The sequence below is a fragment of the Lactuca virosa genome, chromosome 8 (genome assembly GCF_052849685.1).
Source record: "Lactuca virosa cultivar CGN04683 chromosome 8, Lactuca_virosa_CGN04683_v6, whole genome shotgun sequence".
NCBI classification, from domain to species: Eukaryota; Viridiplantae; Streptophyta; class Magnoliopsida; order Asterales; family Asteraceae; genus Lactuca; species Lactuca virosa.
This window is the reverse complement of record NC_136433.1, coordinates 274120649-274146087: the sequence shown is the minus strand read 5'-3', so window position 1 is coordinate 274146087 and position 25439 is coordinate 274120649. Positions and strand designations below refer to the sequence as shown.

Sequence of the window (25439 nt, the reverse complement as noted above, 5' to 3'; positions counted from 1 at the left end):
GCAAAGAGTGCTTGTTTGACAGAGGCGAGTCAATCTTTGTGGTTATTTAAAATACTTGTTAGGAATTCCACATCTTAGAGGGATTGGAATGAACCTAGGTCGTTTAGGTTGCATGTACCCCAATTGTGAATGATATAATGTTTTGAATGATGTTACCTTCATGCTATATTTTTTTTTGTTGCTATTTTGATGTGAGGGTGTGATAGGTCAATGATAGAAGGAGGGATTTGTGTTGATTGTGTGTGAATATATGGATGCAATAATTTATTGGTAATATTTGTCTATGATGGTTAGGACAATGCATGCTAGTGATATAATATGCCTTAATGATGAATTGATTATATGAGCATGATTATATAATGATGTAAAATGCCTTAACTTGTGATACCTTGTTGTATGTTTACATAATGTGAAGTATGAAAGTAATATGCCATCTAATATTAATAATTGAAACTGAGAATGATTACTTAAGGAGGTTTGTAGTGTAATCCTTATGTGATGAGTTGATAATTTATTAATTAAAAAGGGGAATACACTTAGTGTGGCGTAAAGGGTAGCACCCTAGACTTAGGTGTGTGTACCCTACCTAGATACTTGTGAGGGCCTTATAGGTTAGAAGACACCTAGAGGAAAAGAGCTTAAGAGAAATGGAGACGCCGAGTTGTTTTTCTAGACCACCACTCGGGACATGGTTCATGGACACTTAGGTGTTCAAGGACTGGAGTGATATTGGTGTAGTGATGACGTTGGATCAAGTATCACGTTTGAGTGGGAAGTTCTATGGGAACAATGATAAGTACCACTCTCGAACGACAACGTGCATACTTGTATGTGCAACGTCGGAGTAGCGAACGCAGCGAACCGGGAGCAATGTTACGAGTGAGAGTCGCGCCTCACTTAGTGCATTGGGTCGAGCCGGTCACGTTAGTAGTGAATGAGGTTTTTACCTCTTGGGTTAGTGACGGACCCAGGGTTAGTGATTGACCCAATGTTAGTGATGGACCTAGTGGGGTAGGGTTGGGCCGATCACTTAGTAGTGAACGGGTCTTGCCTTCAGGTTAGTGTTGGACGTACGTATGAGGTGTATACCTTACAGGTTAGTGATGGACCCATGTGTGGGGGGTCTTCCTTACGGGTTAGTGATGGAACCATTTGTGGGGAATCTTCCTTGCAGGTTAGTGATGGACACATGGCTAGGATTAATTATTAATTATCTAATATTAAAAGAAAAATAATAACAGTAGACCCTAATGATACTCTAGTGAGGAACTTACGATGTATTTGATGTATATGGTGTGTGTGATGTATGTGATGATATGTGATGTGTGTTTTCCTAACATTGTACTTATGGTTGACTAATTTAGCATTTGCTGACACTTGTTTCTTTGCTTGTTGTTGTCTTGCATTGGTACAGGTAGCATAGTTTGACGGCTTGGTGAGGATGGGGAATTTGGGTAGTTACATTCCAGTTTATGTCTTAGTATTGATACCGTTTGGACATGTCGTGGATTTTTCTTAACACTTGTTTTTTAGAACTTGTTTTTTATTTGGTTTATGAACTTTATCTTGATGAATGATGTTTTTGTAAATAAACATAACATTGGTGATGTTACCTTTAAACTTTAAATAAGACTTCCGCTAACGTATTCTATTATCAAGGCATTCAAAGACTAGAACTAAATATGTTAGGGTTTTAATTATCAAACATAAGTAAAATCAACATAAAACATCCAATATTCGAAATCAACACATATGATCAGGGTTCATGTTCATCAAACAAAAGTATGGGGTGATTAGCCCATAACTAAATCAGAAGCAAACAATTAATCTAAGTTAACTAGAAAGACATGGTAAAATCTAGCAAAACGAACGATTTGATGATGTTCTTTCTTCAATTCTCTTCAACTCTTGCAATCTAATCGATTCCTAGCCTTCTCCAGGTTTTCTAGAGGTTTTTAGTCGTAAATCATAGCTTATTCCTCAAGCCAACCTCTTAAATTCGACTTAATATCCGCATATTTATAGCTGTCATATATCTGACCACCACGACGTGGTTGACTGCCACCATGTCGTGGTCTTCTATGAAATCCCGCATGCGGCAAGTCATAGAAGCTTCTAGATTACGACACGTAGCCACGTTGTGGCCTTGAGATCGCCACGTCAAGGCATGCAAAACTGCACGACTTCTCTTCCAAATCCATGTCGCTGCTAACTTTGGCCTCCAAGACTCCGTCTTTTGTCATCTTTGATCCCTTTCCTTCAAGAATGTCCTTTTTTGTTGCATATTGTAATTTAACTCAATAAGTACCAAATATCTTTGGCATTAACCAAAATATAGCTTAAAATGTATTAAAATACTATCTAAATATATGTATAAATATAGCAATATCAAAATATATATATATATATATATATATATATATATATATATATATATATATAAATCCTTTTTAGTGTATAAAGTATTTTTTTACCTATTTATATGTATATTTACGTTAATTTTATATATTCTGCATTTTTAAGTGTTTTTATATATATGTTTTTTTATGTATTTAAATGCATAAACATATTTTTTTATGTATTTATACGTATTTATATATTTTATATATTTTTACGTATTTATATATTCTTTAAGTATGTTTTATATATTTTAAACGTGTTTTTATGTATTTTAGATATATAAACGTATTTTGTACGTATATATGTATATTATTAAGTATTTTTATGTTAAAATACATTAAAAATATACATAAATACATACAAAATATGTTTATATATTTAAAATATGTAAAAATTCATAAAATATATTTAAAAATACTTACAAAATACATAAATATGTAAAAACATAATATAAAAGTATAGAAAAAACATCATAAATGGTCCCTGTGGTTTCCCAAAATCTGAAGTTTAGTCCCCGTGGTTTAAAAACGTCATAGATGGTCCCTGTGTTTTCAAAACTTTTGACGATTGGTCCTTATTGCTAACTCCGTTAACTTTTGTCCGTTAACTGAAGGGCATTTTCGTCATTTCACTACCACAGGGACCATTTATGATGCTTTTTCTTATTTTTTAAAAAAAGAAAATAATATGCAAATGGTCTCTCTCTCTCTCTCTCTCTCTCTCGTCATCACCTAGATACATCAGCTCATTTCCCTTCCCCAATTTCTATTTCCATTTTAGATCTGCAGCCCTTCTTCTCAACCTGCAATTAAAGGAAAAACACACAAACACACCCACAAAACTGCACTTGAAGGAAAAAACACCTCACATACACATTAGAGGCGACGAAGGCGACATATGCCCCCTAATATCTTGACGAATCATTTCAGTTCAATCCATTGGAATCTTTGATCCCATGTAGAATCAGAGATTTAGGAAGTTTTTCAAGCACCATTTGATTCAACAGTAAGTCGATTGATTTCTCATCTATTTTGTAATCATCAGTTGAATTTGTTACTTGATTGAAAAAAGAAAGAAGATAGATTCAGGGGATGTCTAAGTAAAACCACAACACGTTTCAGGACCAAAATTGAAAAAAGAAGAAGTTAGATTCAGGGGAAGAAAAAAAGAAAAAGAAAGCAAACCTCGACTTCCATGGCACTGAATCCGAACCCAGAATCACCTTCAACAGCAACCACAAGCCGATCAGGCGAAGCTATTGCTGCTGCAATACAATACCCTAAACCAACACCCATTGTCCCCCATGTTCCTGCATCTAAACAAGTTTTGGGTTCCATTTGGACCAAAACGACGGATCGACCCACATCCATGGTGTTAGCCCCTTCTGAAACCAATATAGGAGCAGGACTACCTAAACTAGCAATGGCTTCTCTGATAATCCTCATTGGAGTCAAGAAATCAACGGTAACATTAACATTTGAGGCTCAGATCTGTTATTTTGATCGGAAAAATGGGCCACACCGCCATGGCTGCAACAACGGTTGCCCCGCCAAGATACAGGATGAAATTTCACCATTTCCCCAATTTGATGCTCAGATCAAATACAAAAAACAAAATTTTCACAGCCTCCTTATAACCAAATCCAATCTACAGGCGACAAATTATAAAAAGGAACATGAAAGTAGAATGATGAACGAAAGCGAACAGAAAAGAGTCTGAATCGATCTGATCAAACTTTGTCACTAGCGGTGGCTGAATCGAATCACAAACCCTGTTCTATTTTCTGTTCTAAATTTCTTCCCTCTCTCACTTGATTCTCTTTCTCACTCAGTAACCTGCACCAAGAAACCCACTAGCTCCCTTGAATAACTGTCAAGGGATTGAAAAATGATGGACATAAGGGAATGGAGGTTGTTGGTGAATAGACACGAGAATATGAAGAATAGGGTGGGGGAGACTAAAAGGGGTGTTTTTCCGAGAGAGAGAGAGAGAGAGAGAGAGAGAGAGAGAGACCCTTTGCATATTATTTTCTTTTTTAAAAAAATAAGAAAAAGCATCATAAATGGTCCCTGTGGTAGTGAAATGACGAAAATGCCCTTCAGTTAACATACAAAAGTTAACGGAGTTAGCAATAAGGACCAATTGTCAAAAGTTTTGAAAACACAGGGACCATCTATGACGTTTTTAAACCACGGGGACTAAACTTCAGATTTTGGGAAACCACGGGGACCATTTACGATGTTTTTTCAAAAGTATATAAGATCACATAAAATTACATATAAACACGTACATAATATATTTATATATTTAAAATACATAAAAATACGTAAAAAATATATATACAAATACTTTAAAAATATGTAAATAAATAAAAAATTAAATAAAATACATATAAATACGTAAAAAGTATATTTATATATTTAAAATAAATAAAAATATATATAACAATACTTTTAAAAAAATACATCAATACGTAAAAAAATATATAAAAATAAAAAATGCATATAAATACATATAAATATGCTTACACATTTAATATATTTATTTATGAAGTATAATAATTGTTTACGTTTTTAAATATAATAATAATAATAATAATAATAATAATAATAATAATAATAATAATAATAATAATAAGTGTATACTGTCATATTTTAAGTATTATATACAAACTTTGAGGAATAAAATAATGAAAATCTTCTAGCCTAGTGTAAATAGGGTGGGAGGTAATGGGTTGGAATCCTAGATTCGCCCTTTCAATAAAGAAATCCGATTTTTCATATCAAATAAGTAAACGCTAACGTGGTTTGCCACGTCAACACCAACATTAGCACCCGTCCAATTTGCATGCCATGTGGCAAAAGGTGGTATGCTGATAAGAGGTTAAAGTGTAAGGTTTAGCCGGTTTCTTGAATTTTTCTATTAAAAAAAATATTTGGAACGTAATCGTTAATTTTCCCAAAATAATGAGAATTTTATGGATATTTTCCTTTAAAAAACCTAGATTATAAGATATTTATGGATTATTATGACAACTAGGTGTGAGACCCGTGTAATACACGAGTTTTTAAAAAAAAATAATATATATTGTTAAGCATTACATGTTTTTTTAGTAATAATTTTACAGAAAGACAAGAATATATAATACAAGAATATATAATGAATACATTAACTATTTCGATATACAAACAAATAAAATAAAGACGTATGTATTTATAAAATGATGATAACAATAATGTTGTGAACATTAAACATTAATTAAATAAAACTTGCTAAATATATAAAAACAAAATGATGAATAAGCAGGTAAGATAATGTATAATAATAAAAACCGCAATTGAAATATTGAAACTTATTTTTAAGACTTACAAATTTCCAAAGGCTTCCTTAAATGCAACATTAGATGTCGTATTTGTAAGTTTACCATCTTTATCTAAAATTAATATTTTACATTCATCTTTACTCTTCACTCTCGACAATGCAACATACAACTGCCCATGAGTGATTAGTAGTTGTCTAAAAAACAACCTCACCTTCGATAGTGACTGTCATTGACTTTTTATTTATTGTCATTACAAAACATACAACTAGGGGGAATAGTCGTCTTTGAAATATGAAATGAATCCTTTTATCCGAAGGCGTCAAAGACATTCTTGGAATAAACGTACGGTTTCCGATATTACTTCTAGATATTATCTAAGCTTCTATAACACGTTTACCCATTGCAATAACCCGTAGCCTCGTTCCATTGCACAATCCAGATTTATGATCAATATTTCTTAGTAACATAACCGGAACACCGACTTTTAATATCAACTTATGAATTGGCATACCTGAAGGTTTAAGACCATTTAGAACATCAGGGGAGTATAAAGTTTCATCTTAGCAACATAACCGGAACACGCATATTGATATTTTTTTATTGTTTAATTTTAAACAAAAAAAGAGTATTTCACTGCGATTCCCACGTTTACTTCGTGTTAGAGAAGACAAGGGTCCAACGGATGCTTCATCTTCAGATATGGTGAGCATTATACAAAAGAAGTTGTCCAGAAAGAAACATAATTTTATGATCAATCAAGTAAGGGTAATTTGGGCGAGTAATTATTTAGGTAGTGGACTTTATTGTATGAGTAATTTAGAATCCGGGACAAAATAGTCTCAGGGGCATTTTGGGTAGTATTTTTATTTAATTGTTTTTTCATGTTAGTTACCTTTGTGAACTCAGGTCCTTTTGATTACACTAAAAGTAATCTTTCCCCTGCTATTTCAGATCCGTTTTTGTCTCTCTTTTGTTTGAATTTCTTGTGCACAAATGTTAATTATTATAGCATTTAGTTGGTGGGCCACTAAAAACCATACAAAATTAATTCTTATAGCTTACACCTTAATTAACAGTCAATGAAAAAAACAATTGGCTTCAAATACACAAACACACAAAACAGAAGGAGGGTAACCATTTATTTATCTATTTATTTATTATTATTTTGTTTAGTGCAAGATATCACAAATAAACAACTAAATCCCAGTTGCCTTTTATTTAAATAAAAAAGTAAAAGATAACACAAATTAATATTCATAGTTTACCAAACACAACATATTAAAATCCCAAATAAAATGCAAGTAAAAGTAGGAAATATTAAAAAAAATGTCTCTGGTAGCAATGAGTAGCAAAGAAAAATTGAAGTTTATGTCTTCATCACTTTTTCAGTTTAGAAATCAACAATTTGGTTGTTCCACCAACTTTGTCATCTCCGTTACGGGGTGCATTAGGTTTCGTTGCTGATTCATAAACGTTATCATCAAGATCGTAAACATCTACAAGTTTACATTTGACACTTGTAGGTGATGAATTGAGCTTATTGGTGGCGGTTATTGATGATGGACTTGTACAAATGCGAGATGGAATATTCGACACATGAGTATTATCAGCAGTGTGAGAATTAGCGCCCTTAGATTAAAAAAGAAAAAAAGTTAAATTAGTAATGAAAAGGATAATATATATAAAAATGAAACAATATTGTAGTGTACCTTACAACCCATTGTGTCTTGAGATGCAAATTCTGAGTCAATTACATCAATAGAATCATTATCCATGTCCTATAAAATGATGGGTAAATAAAAATTTGTTGCATTAAGGATTCTATAAAATAGTATGTTGAAAATACGTACGTAGTAAAGTAATTAAGGTAGTGTATATTGACCAGTTCAATCCTACTCTTCTTCTCAATCTTTTCCAAAGCAGAAATAATATCAACGTTATTTGTTATCTTGGAAATGTTGTAAGTACGACCAAATATTTTAAAATTAAAGGTCTTTACAAGAATCTTGAAAGCCAATTTTTTATCGAGCATGGCGTTCAACTCAACAGTTTGATTGCCGAATTAAAAAAAATATTAATAAACAATAACAATTAAATAAATGTATAAAAATTAATTTTTATAATTCAATATGGTATTAATTATAAAAAACATATACCTTTTCATATCTTGATAATAAATCAGGAACATATATTTTCAGAAGATTTCTAACTTCACGATCAAACATTGTAAGACTGACAACTCCAACTAAACCTTGAACTCGAACTTTGATCATAAAACTTCAAAAAAACATATAAAATATTAAAAAGTAAAAAGAAATATAAAATTAGTGAACATTAATGTAAAAAGGTATTATTTGTTACACACCTTAGTTCAACAATTACTTCTTTGCCCTTGCAATTGTCCTTTTGACACACCAAAATCTCTTTCTCTTCAAACTCAGTCTCATTTAGAACCTTAAGTATTTGAACCTTTGACTTGCATTTTGTGCAAGCATTATAGAACTGGTATCTTCAAACATCTTTATTATACCAAGAATTACCGCACAACTTCCCTATGATAGTAGATGTATTTAGGGGTGGTAAAGATTGAAGTATTGGATTAAGTAAATTAAAAGGGGGATAATTTATGTATCTAATTCAATTCGTGAATAACAGATATTTGGTAAAAAAAGTTCTTTAGAAGAAAGTTATCATGTATTGAATACATGATGAATGATCCCAAGGTATGTGGGATCGAAGAAGTCCAAGAGTTTTTTCTTGCTTGTAAACTATTTATTGTACCAATTAATAAATGTTAGATATTATAAATATGAATTAATAAAACAATAAAATGAAATGAGAAATCATGTGGAAATTTCATAATACCTTTTTTTAAAAGAGGTTATCTCCTCAATGACTTCTTCAATTAAAAGTTTTGTAACCAAGTAGGTGTTATTGACATATGGACGATCTGAAATGTTTATTTCTTTTTATGATTGTTCATAATTTCATATCATAGATATGTTAAGAATATAAATATTACAAATTAATAACTTAGTAAATACGTACGTTGGATAAGCTTGAGCAAGTTGAATCAATAATACAAAATGACCAGGATGCTTAGAAACATATGCAACAATTTCATTAGCATACCGTCCCCATAGAGTAACAAAAACTTCACGTCCTCTGTAAAAAGAAAGAAAATTAAAAAAGAAAGTATCATAAGAATAATAAATATTGTTCGGGTGCAAAGTCACGCTTGGATGTGGCTTACCCTTATTGATGTGTAAATGAGTTGTATTTAGTAATGATTATTTTGGAGTGTTAGACTAGAGAGGGAAATTTGTACAAACCCATTTGTATATCTTTTCTAGATCTAATATGAGCTTACACAAATTTATTTACTCATTGTGTTCTTGAGTTTACATGATGATTCACTAGATCTTTTCTTATTCCGCACATGTCATCATAATCAACACCACTACAATTGGTATCAGAGCGGGTGTTCTTGATTTGATCAAGAATTGATCTGTGATGGCTTTCATGATTTGGTGATTCATTTTTTGATCTTTGATCTTCATGATTTAGAGAGTTTTTGGATTCTAGAAATCGAATTCATCTTTGATTCTATTCATAATTCGATTTTCTTCACTAGAATTCAAGTGATTTTTACTCTCTCTCTAGAAAACCCATTCAAAATCACTTTCTCTCTCTAGAAATCTTCAAGTTTTTGTGATCATGGTGCGTTTGGAGTATGATTCTTGGGTTGTAATCGTTGAAGGTGTGAAATACAAGGTCAAAGAATTTGAATTTTATGGGTTATTGTTAAGTGGGTTAATTTCATTGGATTCTATGGTTTCTTATGGAGGTTTGAAGGATGTTCATGGAAGATTGGTATTTCAACCACTTTCAAAGATTTAATGCTTGTATGATCTTTTCATTATCATGTTAGTTCGTAGTGATAACCGAAAAGAAGGAGAAGAAAGAGATTTGTTTAATAAAACTGTCACACCCCCAAACCGGAACGGCGGAAACGTTCGGGGGCGGAGGGCGTCATGTTCAGTATCATAACCATAGTGAAGAAAGTAAACACAACCATCATAAATATAATTTAAAAAGGTTACATCGTTGCAAAATACATGTTGCCAAATAAATTACATATGATGTCAAAATAGTTCAAAAGAAATCTACGCCTTAGCGTCTTGCCTTCAAAAGTCTTGTGGTTACCTGTATTACTGATTACCTGAGAATACAAGTTGTTTTTGAAAGAGTATTAGCATTAAAGCTGGTGAGTTCATAAACAATTTATGAATGAAAAATGAATGTTGTTCCTTAAAGTTTGTTACAAGTTTGTTTCCAGAAAATCCAATATTTTCAAAAAGTTTTAGTGTAGTCTTAACTGAACCAAGACTTAGTATATGTAAGTAAATCATCATACTTATATGTGGTTTTATATTTAAGTAAAACTCCTTTTTGTGAAATCCTTAAATTCCTGTGAACGGAGTGTTTGTTAATTTCCCATGTGAGTTGTTATAACCATACTATGACTCGAAGACCTCGTACTCGACGTTCTTCAAGCGTCGGAATGTTATGACACTTGTCACCACAGACCTGCCGGTCTAGCTGTTGCAAGCAGCTCAGGTGTGGGTTGTCAAACCCAATATAGATCTATATACAACTATCACACTCTCCCTATAAGAGATTCTGGCTATAACTACAGGACTTTTCTGTTGTACTAAAGAGTACTCCGAAGATGAATGTCTCACAAATTTATTTATTAACATGTTCACGTAGTTTGTAATAAAATACTCGCTTTGTAAATCAATAGTATTACCACTTCTTTGTTAAATGAGGTGTCCAAACTATACCTATTATAGTTTTATCAAAATGTTTTATGTTGTAAATGAAACCTTGTTATGCATGACCTTGTATTTCAATAAAATGACATTGAAAATGCTAAGTATAAAATCTTACACACCTTGCTCATCATGTTACAAGGTGTGAATAACTCTTAAACTTGTTTTGACAATTTAACTCTTAACTGCCACTGTTTTAGATTATTTATTGAAAAATCATCGTAAGTCTAAAACTAAATCCGTAAACGCGGAGAGTTTGGAAAAAGAGTCTGCTATGTTCACAAATTTTCTTATAATTTTTGGTGGTCTCAAACCAGTGTGAAAATGTTCATTTTCACGACCTGGTCTGATTTCGTTGCTGCAGTGATAGGCAGTTTTGTAAAAATCACCAAAAATTGTAGAAACATCGTATGGAGATGTGCAAGTAGTCATTTTAAAGGTATAAACCTGAACCATTTGTATATTGAACAGTTTTGAAAAATATTAAGTTTAAGTTGGGTAAAACAGTTCGTGAACAGGTCATAACTTTTCTGTTGTAAGCTGTCAAGTTAAGTTTCAAATATGTTTTGGTGTTTTAACTTGTATTCCCCCCCTGAAAACTAAAGAAAACTAGAAAATGTAGGGGTATGAACTCACCTTGAGTGATTCTTGGAAGAGTGGAAGTTCGAAGACGAGGAGTATCAAGTCAAGAACACTTGATGAACACGTGAGAGTTTGGATGATCCTATGAACGATTTTTGGTGTTAAGATATAAGTCAACGATCCAAGAGTGTTATGAAATTATGGAATGACACTTGAGTTTAGATGGAATACTTACCAAAAAGTTATGTAGCAACTCAAGAACACTTGCACAAGGTGGTGGAAAGTAGAGAGAAAGAAGCTTTCTTGAGGTGATATGAGAAGTGTGTATGTTTGAAATGAGCAAGTAAATCAAGAAATCCTCCAGGGATTTCCTTATATGGAAGGTTGCTGGAGCAACTTGTGAGTTTGAAGTGATGTGTGCATTGGTTTTTGTGATGTGGATAAGGTGGCAAGTGAGAGGGTGACACATGGAAGGCAAGTGGGCACACTTGACCCACTTGTGGGGTAAATATCCTCTTAATATAAAATAAAAATTTTTAATTAATAAATCCTTAAGAAATAAATAAAATATGAGTTTTGGGAGTTAAAAATGGTAAAAATATGAATTTGGTGAAAAACTCCCGTCAAAAACGGGTTTAGGAGGCGAAAGTAGTCAAAACCCGACATTAGGGACCGAACCTGCGAGGTTTGGCTCTAAGGAGCTAAGAACCGAGAGTAGGGAAAGGAAGAACCGAGAGTAGGCCGAAGGTACGAAGTGGGGGGTGCGAGGGTCCGAGGTCTCGCATGGGGGCCGAACTTCGGTCCTCGCTGCTGGCTTCGGTCCGAGGAGCTTCTGACACATTCGGCTCCTAAGAGGTTCGGCTCCTGAGAGGTTCTGTTCCTAAGAGGAGTTTCGGTTCCTAAGAGGAGTTTCGGTTCTAAGAGGGGTTTCTGTTCCTAAGAGGAGTTTCGGTTCCTAAGAGGAGTTTCTGTTCCTAAGAGGAGTTCCGGTTCCTAAGAGGAGTTTCGGTTCTATATGGCTGTTTTTCGAGAAGTCTTTCCGTTTTGCGTGATTTTTGACCAAGTTAAGGGTCGGGATGACCCGGATGACTATAAAAAGTTTGAGAGAGATTTTGGGAGAGATTTCACATACTTGGAGAGATTTGGGAGAGATTTCACATACTTGGAGAGATTTGGGAGAGATTTCACATACTTGGAGAGATTTGGGAGAGATTTTACATTAGCCATTATTATCTTATAATCTCGTAATGCAAGGTTCGTGAACCCCGTTATGCTTCGTTTATGATTGTTTTAAGTCCCCGAAAGGGTCCTTAGTCGTGTTTTGATGCGTTTAACTCCCTTTTTAGGGTTTTTTTTACATTGATAACACATAGATTCTTCGAGACATTTGAATCCTTGACATACAAATGTACATTTTTATACATAGAATAAGTTTTAACATTAAAGTACAAATTAAGTTTGACCGGTTTGACTTGTTGACCTTGGCTTGAATTTGATGGTTGTCACAAAAACATACATTTCTCTTGTTGAAAACCCAAGTGATCTTCATGCTCTTAAGTTTGTTGAAGATGTTCTTGATGATGATCATCATGTTCTTGATGTTCAAGAAAAAGGAGTTCAATGTGATGTTCTTGATGTTCTTGATGTTCAAGAAAAAGGAGTTCAAGTTGATTATCATGATGAAAAAGTTTTTTGCTCGATTGGAGTTCAAACCGATGATAATTTGTGTTCTTGTGATTCGTTTGAAGGAATGATTCCTTATCGGAAGCCGATGATCCAAGAAAATAACAAGTATCAAACTCCAAAAGATTTGATTCAAACTCACAAAGTTGATGTTGTGGAAAGTGGGTTTGTTCATGAAATCAAGTCTTCAAGATGCAAAAAGATGAGAAAGAAAAAGAAGAAGAAGATTAAAAGGAAGAACAAGCGGGTTTATTCACAAAAATCGTCAAATGTTGTTGTGAATCCGAAATCCGTGAAACAAATTTGGGTTCCAAAGCAACAATCTCCAAGTGTTGCATTGAATTTGAAGTCAAAACCCAAAACTGTTAGTGGTTCTTTTGAAGATGTTCTTGGATCGACGAAGAACACGAAGAATGAGTTGTACAACACGCATCGTGGGTGGTACAATGTTCAAATTGGAGATTTTCTCGTTCTAAAAAAAGAACCAAGATCTTCTAAATTTGATTTGTTCGTTGCAAATGGATCTCGATTCATCAAAAAGGTATCTCGATTCTTAAATGGATTCCAAAACGTCCATGATTTCGATTCATACTTACGTTTTTCATTTTTGATCGATTTGCCTCATTGGAGCTATTTCGTTTCAATCCCAATTATTGATCCAATTATTTTTTGTTTAAATCAAAATTCCAACAATCAAAATCATTTTATCAAATTCGAAATTCACTGTTCATCATTTCTTTTATTTTTAAATTCACTGTTCATTGTTTAATCCAAGCCCAAATAATAATCGATTGATACTGTTCATCAATGTATTCTATTGAGCCTAAATTCCTTTGACTTCATTATTGTTTTAATTCTCGATATTTCATCCGATATTCACAATTGAACATTCCATCTGATTTTGACTTTTGGAGTCAATATTAGTTCATGAACCGTCTGATCAAATTCGTTGATTCATAATAACTGATTTCTTTGATTGTCTTTATGTGATATCGATTTTGATTTGTTCATTCCTTTTGTTCTTAGTCGATACCATATATGAATTGTGAAATTCGTTTTGAGTTCTCGATTTCATATGATAGTCATTTGATTTGTGTGTCGATCTGGATCTGCTTGAAATCGAAAGTCAAATTATAAATCAAAGTCAGTTTTTGTTCGTGGTTCAGTAACAAAACTCAAAACTGACTGAGGAATTCGAGTTTGAATGTGGAATCGTATGTTCAAGAGTCGAAAATTAAAACTTCATAGTCGAAAGATGGAATTGTATGATTTCGATTGGTTTAATTGAGAGATTGGAGATCGAATTTTACTAGTATTTGAAGCCGACGGGAATGAATTGAGAACTGTTGGAATCGATTGGAGTCAAACTCGTATTAGAATGACTTTAATGGTCAAAACTTTTTGCATGACATCGAATTCGTCTTATGTACCTTCTGTTCGTTTGGTGAAATCGAATTATGGTGAATTCGATTTGGGTTTGAAGGTCCTTTACATGGTATCGATATCTTGGAGACTGATCGATTTCGAAGGGTTGGAGGGTCCTTATGTGAAATCGATTTCAAAGTCTTGATGTATTGATGTTGATTTTGGTTGATACTTGGTTATTGATATCAATAGTTGATTTGGAAATGAATCGTGAAAGGACAATGATTCGATTTATGATTGATAGCCTTGAGAAGTCGATTGGTAACGAATGTGATGATTTTGTTTCAATTTCAATTCCTGAAAGTCGATATTGAGTTTGGCGTGTTTGGAGATTATCAGTCGAATGTTTTGAATGGTTTTGGGAAGTCAATTGACGACGAATTGTTTTGGATTGGTGATATGGAATCAGGAGTCGATAATTTGATATTGCTGTTTTGGATTGATAACTGCAATCGAACGCTTTGAATGCCTAATTGCTACTCGATGAATTTTGATATCCTGAAGTTAATAATCGAAGTGTCTGTATATGTTTTTGATGTGGTTGGTATTGAGTTCGATTCACATCAAAAGAGTGAATGATGATTTGAATATTTGATAGTCGATAATTTGCGTTGTTCAAAGAACGAACTGGGAATTGATTGTTAATGTCAAAGGGTTAAATGATCGATTATGGTTTACTGGATGATTTCGATTCATGTGGGAAGACTTGATTTTGTGTTACGATGTTTTTGGAATCGATACTTGACGATCTTAAAGGATTCGTTAGCAACGGTTTGAAGACTAGATGGCTTAATTTGTGTTGTTGACCGAAAAACGAAGCAAACAAATGTTGATATCGAGTGGTGTTACAAACTTACAGAAGGCTGATATCGATGTTTTGCTTTAAACACTAAAGGCGAAAAATTAATTTTTGATAACGAAGATTTTGAAGAGTTAATTTCAAAGATTTTGATATCGATGCTTTGGTGATGTTAACAAAAAGCCAAGGTTTCTTTGTGTCATTCGCGACTGGTTAACGAATCGGGAAGAAAGCAAACAAGTTTCGAAATTAGTCTCTGAACTTTCGAAGACATGGCACTTTAAATCCATTTTCGAAATAAGTACTAAACTTTCGAAAGTTTGAAGAAGTGTGCAGTAGTTTCGAAAGTAGCACCTGCAGTTTCAAAAGTTTGGCAGTTTATACCCAATTTCGAAAAAGGTGTTCCAAAGCTGAGAAATTGAAGAATGTTCATTTCTGGTCCCTGCAGTTTGTGCGAATTTACGCTTTATGCTCAGTTTCGCAAATGGGGTAGAGTTTCGCATATTAAGCTGTTTTTGGCGCAACGGATCCCTGTAGAATTCTGTTAGTGACAGTTTTTACCTGGATTTTGGAAAATCTTGCAACTTTCACCCAAAAAGTCAAAAAATTTCACGAATTTGGAATTTTTTTGAGGCTTTTTCGTGATTGTTTTTCCGTGCAAGATTTTTGGTGATTCATTTTTGGTACACATCAAGGGGGAGTATTGTGAAGTTTATTTCTCGGCGGTTCTCACCCTTAATGGGTTTTATAATCATTTTTTGATTATAAAAAGGGGGATAATGATGGGTATTCGAAGCGGATTTTGTCGGATATTCATTTGCGGATTTGAAGACCGGCGTTACTTCGACGGGGAGTTTGGTCTTGATCGCGCTAGCTCGTTGGAGACTGAAGCCTGGACATCCAATCCTAACTTTGAGGGGGAGAATGTTAGGGTGCAAAGTCACGCTTGGATGTGGCTTACCCTTATTGATGTGTAAATGAGTTGTCTTTCCTATAAATAGGAAGTGAGTGACACTCATATTTAGTAATGATCATTTTGGAGTGTTAGACTAGAGAGGGAAATTTGTATTGTACTCATTTGTATATCCTTTCTAGATCTAATATAAGCTTACACAGATTTATTTACTCCTTGTGTTCTTAAGTTTACATGATGATTCACTAGATCTTTTCTTATTCCGCACATGCCATCATAATCAACACCAATACAAATATAGGTATAAAAAATGAAACCTACTCTAAATCCTCCATTTTAAGTGTGATTTTCTATTCCTGTTTGTCTTTTGCAGGTTCCAATGGAAAACATTGGAAAACGTTTCCTATAATATCTATATTATAGACAAGGAAAAGTTTAAATATGTATTTGTTATGGTCGAAAAAAATTAAATTTAGATAATTTAATCTATTACGAATGGGTGGAAGGGAATATACTAACCAAATAACATGTTCGATTCGATTGCATTAGCTTGAAGTTGTTGGAAGTCAATAAGAGCAAAAGAATTTTGTGGCCCACAAAAATCATTGCATTTAATAACCTCTGTGGTATACTGGAAATAGAGTTTTGGGTTTATGAATGTAGAAATCATCATATTCTACCAAAGATTTTCCTTGTAGTGATGCAAATGGTTTATCCACATTACATTCAATTTTGGTGCCCTTCAAATAAAAGAAAAAAATTAATTAATAAGATATACTATACATACAAATAATTTTTACATAATATATATAATTTAATATAATTAAAAAAAAACAAAAAAAATATGAATACCCTTTCGTCCATTAATACCAATCATACGGATCTGTTGATTCCATGCAGTTTGTTTGCACATACGCATATGATTCAGACCTTAATGGTGTAGTCATCTTGTTATAGAGCCAAGTCACTAATCATGGTAATCTTGGTGTTTTCCATTAATCTGAGCAGGAATATAGTAACGAACATCAGTTCCTGAAATAGGTTGTAGTGAATTTAATTTGAGCAGGGGTCATCAATTCCTCGAAATAGGTTGTAGTAATTTAATCTGAGCAGGAATATAGTAATGAACATCAGTCCATCCTAAAACTAGGCTTCAACTTGTATTTTGAAGGTGAAAGGGGGTCATCAATTCCTCGAAATAGGTTGTAGTGAATTTAATTTTACCAAAACACTTCTTGAAAATGATTTGACAAAAAAAACCAAAACACTGACCCTACTACTTGAATTTCATGTGTGTGAAACAAAGTATCATCTTTAATACCAACCTTATCTTTCATTGTGACCTAAGAAAACACCCATCTTTGACTTTTGATGAGCAAACACAACTTCATGAAATAACCAGTTTAATTCACTATCTATGTACTTAAGTATGAGAAGCAGAGTATCGACTATTAGTCAAATTCCATCAGAATCTTCTACATTTGATAGCTACTTCTCTATTCAAACAACCTAAATGTACGAATACCAAGGAAAATACCTAAAAGAACAAGGTCCTTCACCCACAAAACTCTAGCAAAAACTGAAATCATAGAATATATGAAATACCCAATCACAAAACTAGAAAAACTAAAATCACAGGTAAAGAAGGGTTTTTCACTCAATTCCATTGATTTGGTTTCATATCTATATTAGGATGTCGATGTCAATAATGAACAATTTGGTTTCAGATCCATGGATGACGAGGGAAGGACAAGAAATAGGTTTCCGATGAGAACATGAAGATACGATGAGGAGGCTATCAAGTTCGAGATCCTAACAGGTGTGGTGGTGGCCGACGACGAGATATCGGAATCAATTTCAGGTGTGGTGACCGACGTCAGTTGTTTCCCCAACCCCTTTCTTCACCGATATGTCGAAATGGATGCATGTTTGTGTGATAAGGGAGGGGGGAAGGTAGAAATGGGAGAGGTAGAGATGCAGGTGGGCGGTGAGAAAGGAGGAGGGAAGAGGGATGGGTGGTGGTGTTCGTGAAGGAGAAGACGTTTCCTATCTGCTGCATAGGTTAATAAAGGGAACACATATTTTTCTTTTTTTTATATTTAAAATCATATATAAAAAGTTAGAAATTAAAAAATTATATATATTAAGGGCAAAATAGTCTTTTTACATTAATCAGGGACCAACAATGCAACAAAATTAAATTATAGGGACGGTCCGAGTTAAAAAAATAAGTTAGGGATCAAGGGCATAAATTACCCTACACCACAGGGACCATTTGTGTAATTTACTCTATAATATTTAAATTAACCGAGACACGGAAGCATATTCAATTTAATTAAAAAGGGTAGATTATACATGCCCTGCTACCCTTGTCTCATACCATGAAAAACGCATCTACCAACACTTGACATTGAACAGTAAACAAACTCATAGACTGATTACAAGTAGCTCCAGAAAACTGTTGGAAATTATTCTTTGTAAAATTCACAAAAAATATGAGTTTCCTTGTTTTTTTTTTAAAAAGAATGAAAAAAGTTGGTGTTTTCATCTAATATTGGGAACTTATTCTTCGTGTTTTCAGTTTTATTCATAAAAAACAATGGAAGCATAATTTTTCTTTCCTCCTCTCTAGCATCAATGTTCTTAACATACATATTAGCATGATGATCTTTTAGCATAATATTATGAACGCAAGTAGTAAATGGAACACACAAAAACAACATGAAAGCATTATATAAAAGAAGCTGTCCACAAAGTAACATAATTTTATGACCAATCAAGGGAGGGTAATTTGGGTGAGTAATTATTTAGGTAGTGGACTTTATTGTAAGAGTAATTTAGAATCTATGGACAAAAAATAGTCCCAGGGGCATTTTAGGTAATATTTTTATCAAATTGTTTTTCCTGTTAGTTACCTTTGTGAACTTAAGTCCTTTTGATTTCACTAGAAGCAACCTTTCCCCAGATCCGTTTTTTGTCCCTCTTTTGTTTGAAATTCTTGTACACAAAGGTTAATTCTTATAGCATTTAGTTGGTGGACCACAAAAAAACATACCAAATTAATTCTTATAGCTTAGACCTTAATTAACAGTCAATGAAAAAACAATTGGCTTCAAACACACAAAATAGTAGGAGAGCCATATTACATGAAGAAAATAGATAACCACAAGAAAAATATATTGTCGATTACTTTTATACAATAGTTTATGCCATTTTCGGTGATGTCATTAGTCCAGACACATCAATTCAACCAAAGAATGGAAAAGATAAGAGGAATACATAAAATGTTCACCTAAAAAAGAATCAAATGATTTAGAAAAGAACTAATCATTAAAAATAAAAAGGATTGCTGACCTGATGTAGTAGATGTTAGCGGATCAGTCTGTGATGATGAACTTGATGCTAGAAACTCAATCTCTCAAGAAAATATGACAGATGAATGAGATTGTAGTTATACATAATTTACAAAAATGAATATGGAAAGTATATCAAAATTGAGCTGTGAATGAATCGATGTTTCGAACGTTTTTGCAAATAATCGTGAAACTGAAATGGATTGCCGAAAATTGTGTTTGAAAATTAGGAAGATTTATTTTAATTTAATACATTCATTGACTGATTACGTGAGACTTGAAGGAGAGAGTCAACTTTCTTTAAATTTCTTTAAAATGCAATATATTTTAGATTTACTAAAAAGCCAAAAAAAACCACTAATTGTCAACTGGAATTAAAGGAAACTGAAAAAAAATAGAAAAATGTCATGTGGCATATTGAATTAGGTGATGACATGTGGCAAAAATGTTTTCTTTTATTAGGGAAGATTTACAAACGTTCCAAAATTAAATTAACATATATGATAGCTATGACATGCCAAATAAAATATGATGTTATGTGAGATCCCCTAATCTTTATTACTTGACAAAGTGTTTGATTAATGCCAACTAGATATTGCAATAGGCTTTAAGTATACTTTTCATAGAGGATGTGGTAGCACTTATGGTTTGTCATGTCACACACAGTGAACACCGTATCCACCATGCGGTTTGAACCACGCCTAAGCCAAAACGCCTAGTTTTTTCCGCACCTCTCTCTCTACCTTACCTCTCTCCCCCTCTCTCTCTCTCTCTCTCTCTATATATATATATATATATATATATATATATATATATATATATATATATATGTTGGATATGCTCCGAACAATTTTCAACTTAGTGCCCAAGAATTTGACACCTATACTAGTTGAGTTATTTTGTTTCCTTGCCAATAAGTAAAAGAGTTGGATTAGGATTCGTTTTAGTTAGTCCTATATATAGGATATCATATCATCTTTATGGATTATCCTTTTCATTCCCGTTCTACACATTTGTAACCATTTTCAACATTGAGAATAATATAGTGTTCTTCCAAAGTGGGTTTTCCCATTTTTGGGTTTTCCATTATAAACCCGGTGTTCAATTCCGTTCATGTTTATGTTTAGATTATAACAAGTGGTATCAGAGATAGGTTAAGGATCAAATACATACTGGTTGCTGATTGAACAGACCTGTTAGTCGTTTTGAACCCCAGACGATTTTTTTTCTTGGCGATTCTTCATAAGTTGTTTTTTCTGTGACGATCTATAAACCATCAAAGTTAATCAATCGTTCTTGCCCTGGCCATTCTTGCCTTCTTGAAGCCCTCGTTTTCCTTTTTTCTTTAAATCACATCGTTTTTTTCTCTCTCTTTATTAAACCCTCGTTTTTATTAAACCCATAAGTTGTCTCCTTTTAAACATCTTAAAAGCATCTTATTTTAGCCCACAAAACCCACTCGCCATTTTAATTTGCTTTTACTTAGCCCATACTAGCATTCATATCTTTAATTTAATCGATTGTTGGTTTTAAACCATTAAAACAATTGATTATTTCAACCTATTTCTTTGAATTATTTTTCTTAATCCAGAAAATAAGGGTATAAAATCGATTAATCTATGGCTATCGTCAAATGCGATCTTCCACTTTTAGATCGTGGCACTCGTTTTTCACTTTGGCAAGTGAAGATGCGGGATTTTTTGGTTCAAGCGGATTACGACGATGCATTAGATTCCTTTGGAAATAAACCTCAAGCTACTTGGACTCCCGATGAGATAAAGAAGAATTGTAAAGCCCTCGCACAAATCTGGTTACATCTCCACAATAACATTCTTCAAGAAGTACTAAATGAAAAAACTGCAGCTGCCGTTTGGTTAAAGCTCGAGTCAATATGCATGTCAAAAGATCTCACGAGTAAGATGCATTTAAAGCAAAAGCTTTTTCAACATAAGCTTCAAGAGGGAGGTACTTTACTTAACTACATCTTTGATTTTAAATAGATCGTATCCGATTTAGCGACTTTGGAAATTAAGTATGATGAAGAAGACCTTGGTTTGATTCTTTTATGCTCTCTTCCGAGCTCTTACTCAAACATAAGAGATACAATTCTTTATAGTCGCGACACCCTTACGTTACATGAAGTTTATGAAGCTTTGTATTCACAAGAAAAGATGAAACATATGGTATCTTCAAATGGGGCAAGTAGTTCACAAGCTGATGGGTTATCGGTTCAGGGTCATTCCAAAGATAGGGGCGTTCGTGGAAAGAAAGGGCGTTCCAAATCTCGAGGCAAAGGCGAACACAAAAATTGTAGGTATTGTCACAAAGATGTTCATGATATTTCAGAGTGTTACAAGTTGAAAAATAAAGAAAATAGAAACGGGGAAAAGAAAGATGAAGACAAATCGGCTAATTATGCGCGTGACAACAACAATTCTGACGGTGAAGTTCTTGCAGTTATCGCCGGGGTTTCCGATATTCATGATGAATGGATTCTTGACTCGGCTTGCACATACCATATGTTCCCACATAAAGATCGGTTTTCCATTTTTGAACCAATTCTCAATGTTGGGTCCGTTCTTGGTTTTGACAATTCACAATGCAAAATTGAAGGAACCGGCTCCGTTCGTATCAAGATGTTTGATGGTACTACTCATATATTGACGGTTGTTCGTTACATACCAAATATGAAAAGAAACCTTATATCACGTAGGGTCTTTGACAACAAAGGTTTCAAATTTACAGGTGGAGATAGTATGCTAAAGATCTCAAAAGGTTCTTTAGTTGTTATTAAAGCCGATTGGTGAAAATCAAATGGATTGTACTATGTTCGGGGTACAACTATCACTGCTTCCGCTACTCCTATGACTCCTAATAATCATCTACCTGATTCTCATGACAAATCAGCGCCAAAGGATCTAACAAAATGCAAAATCGATCACAAACACGGTTCTTCGGTTAATCCCGAAACTGCTTCCAATTTTAGTCTAGTTTTGTCTACTACGTCTTCAGAAACCGATGCAATTAAAATATGGCATTGTCAGTTAGGAAATATGAGTGAACTTGGATTGTACGAACTAAATAAAAGGGGTCTACTTGATGGTTTCAACAAAGGCAAGCTGGAATTTTGCGAACATTGCGTTTTCGGTAAATCTAAGCGGGTAAAGTTCAATACCGGCAAGCACACCACCAAAGGAATTTTAGATTACATACATTCTGATTTGTGGGGTCCTTCTCAACACAAATCTCTTGGTGGTGCAATTTATATGTTGACGATAATCGATTTCTACTCCCGAAAGGTATGGCCTTATTTTCTTAAAAACAAGTCTAACACGTTTTCTGCCTTTAAAGAATGGAAGATTATGATTGAAAATCAAACTGGGAAGAAATTTAAAAGGTTAAGGACTGATAATGAGATGGAATTTTGTTCAAAGAAGTTTGAATCATTTTGCAAATCCGAAGGTATTGTTCGTCACTACACCATTCCTCATACGCCGCTACAAAACAGTGTAGCTGAACGGATGAATCGCATCATTATTAACAATGCTCGTTGTATGCTATCTGAGGCATCTTTACATCATAGATTTTGAGCTGAAGCAGCCCCCACTGCATGTTATTTGGTCAATCTTTCACCTTCAATTCCATTGGAAAAGAAGACTCTGATTGATGTTTGGTCCGGTTCGCCCGCAGACTATTTGGAGCTGCGGATTTTCGGGTGTGTTGCATATGCCCATGTTTATAATGGTAAGTTGAATCCTAGAGATACTAAATGCATTTTTATTGGCTACTAATCAGGGGTGAAAGGATATAAGCTTTGGAATCCCGAGACAAGCAAAGTAATGATAAGCCGAAATGTCGTTTTCAACGAAACTGTGATGTATTACTCACCCAATAGCCACGTCAATTCTCACAATGGTTCTTTGCCAAATATTTTAGACTCATCCCAGGCTTCTCCTAATCATATTGATTCTCATGAGAGTGCTCAAATTCAGGTGGAGCACACTATCGCATCTGAAAATACCAAAAATCAAGACAATTCGCTCAACCTGGGTAACAATGTTTCATCAACTCCTTCAAGCTCTTCGTCCCCATATCGTTCTATTGCAACTGATAGACCTGCGAGGGTTATTAGACCTCCTAGTAGGTTCACTAATGTTGCTAATTCAGTAGCTTATGCTTTCTCGGTTGCCGAGGAAATAGAAAATTATTAAAAGCCATCATCCTATAGTGAAGCAATTTCTACTTATGATTCTGACAAGTGGATGATTGCAATGCAAGAAGAAATGGAATCTCTAGAGAAGAATAAAACTTGGGAATTTGTCAAATTACCCAAGGAAAAGAAGCCAATTAGATGCAAATGGGTGTACAAGAAAAAGGAAGATTCCAAATTCAAAGCCTGACTCATTGCAAAAGGATATAGCCAAATACCCGATATAGATTTTACTGATGTGTTTTCTCCAGTTGTCAAGCATAGTTCCATTCGTACTTTACTTAGCATTATTTCAATGCATGATTTGGAGCTTCAACAACTTGACGTGAAGACCGCCTTCTTACACGGTGATTTGGAAGAAAACATTTACATGGAGCAACCCAAAGGTTTTGCTATTCCCGGGAAAGAAGATTTGGTGTGTCGATTAAAGAAATCGCTTTATGGCTTAAAGCAATCACCCCAACAATGGTATAAGAAGTTTGATAACTTCATGATGTCTCAAAACTTTAAAAGATCAGATTATGATTCATGTGTTTACCTAAAATTTGAAAAAGGGAATCATATCTACTTATTACTTTATGTTGATGATATGCTTATAGCTGCAAAAGACAAGTCTGCCATCACCAAACTGAAAAACCAACTTAGTCGGGAGTTCGAGATGAAAGATTTGGGTGATGCTAAGAAAATACTTGGCATGAAAATATCAAGGGATCAATCCATAGGCAAGTTATACTTAAGCCAATGCAGCTACATCAACAAAGTTCTACACCGATTCAACATGCAAAATGCCAAACCGGTAAGTACACCGCTTGCCGGCCATTTTAGGCTTTCTTCTAGACTTTCTCCACAAACAAATGATGAAATTGATCAGATGTCAAAGGTTCCTTATTCAAGTGCATTTGGATCGTTAATGTATGATATGGTTTGTTCCCGTCCCGACTTATCACATGCTTTGAGTGTTGTAAGTCGTTTTATGGCTAATCCGGGAAAACAACACTGGAAATCCGTTCAATGGATCTTCCAGTACCTTAAAGGTACTTCTAATTCCTCTTTGGAGTTTGGGAAATCAACAACTGGGCTATGTGGATACGTTGATTCTGATTATGCAGGCGATCTCGACAAAAGAAGGTCCCTTACGGGTTATGTTTTTACTATCAGTGATTGTGTCGTGAGTTGGAAAGCTACACTTCAATCTACTGTTGCTTTGTCTACTATGTAAGCTGCGTACATGGCTATTTTGGAAGCATGTAAAGAGGCTACTTGGCTTAGAGGTTTGTACGGTGAGCTATGTGGTGATTTCTCATGCACTACCATCTATTGCGACAATCAAAGTGCGATATGCCTCACGAAGGATTCAATGTTCCACGAGCGAACAAAGCACATTGACATACGACACCATTACATCAGAGATGTCATAGCCCAAGGCGATATCAAGGTGATAAAGATTAACACCAAGCACAACCCGACTGACATGATGACGAAGGCGGTTTTGACCGTCAAATTTGAACTTTGTTCAGATTTGGTTGGTATTTCAAATTAAGTCCTGAGGGAATTTTGAGCACTATATGTTTTTCTTTTCACTCGATGGTTGAAGGTTATGTTGCTAAAGATTGGTTTCGTCGCAAGGTGGACTTTGTTGGATATGCTCCGAACAATTTTCAACTTAGTGCCCAAGAATTTGACAGCTATACTAGTTGAGTTATTTTGTTTATTTGCCCATTAGGTAAAAGAGTTAGATTAGGATTCGTTTTAGTTAGTCCTATATATAGGATATCAGATCATCTTTCTGGATTATCCTTTTCATTCCCGTTCTACACCTTTGTAACCCTTTTCAACATTGAGAATTATATAGTGTTCTTCCAAAGTGGTTTTTCCCATTTTTGGGTTTTCCACTATAAATCCGGTGTTCAATTCCGT

At 34.1% G+C, this 25439-nt stretch overlaps 1 long non-coding RNA gene across 1 annotated transcript; it reads right to left on the bottom strand.

Annotated features, from left to right (window-relative positions):
* Positions 1-9861: 9861 nt before the first annotated feature.
* On the bottom strand, positions 9862-17351 carry LOC145133539 (uncharacterized). The gene is made up of 3 exons (XR_013718605.1): positions 16812-17351; positions 16479-16699; positions 9862-9944 (listed from the first exon to the last, which is right to left on the bottom strand). It is a non-coding gene; the product is annotated as an uncharacterized LOC145133539 (long non-coding RNA).
* Positions 17352-25439: the final 8088 nt, after the last annotated feature.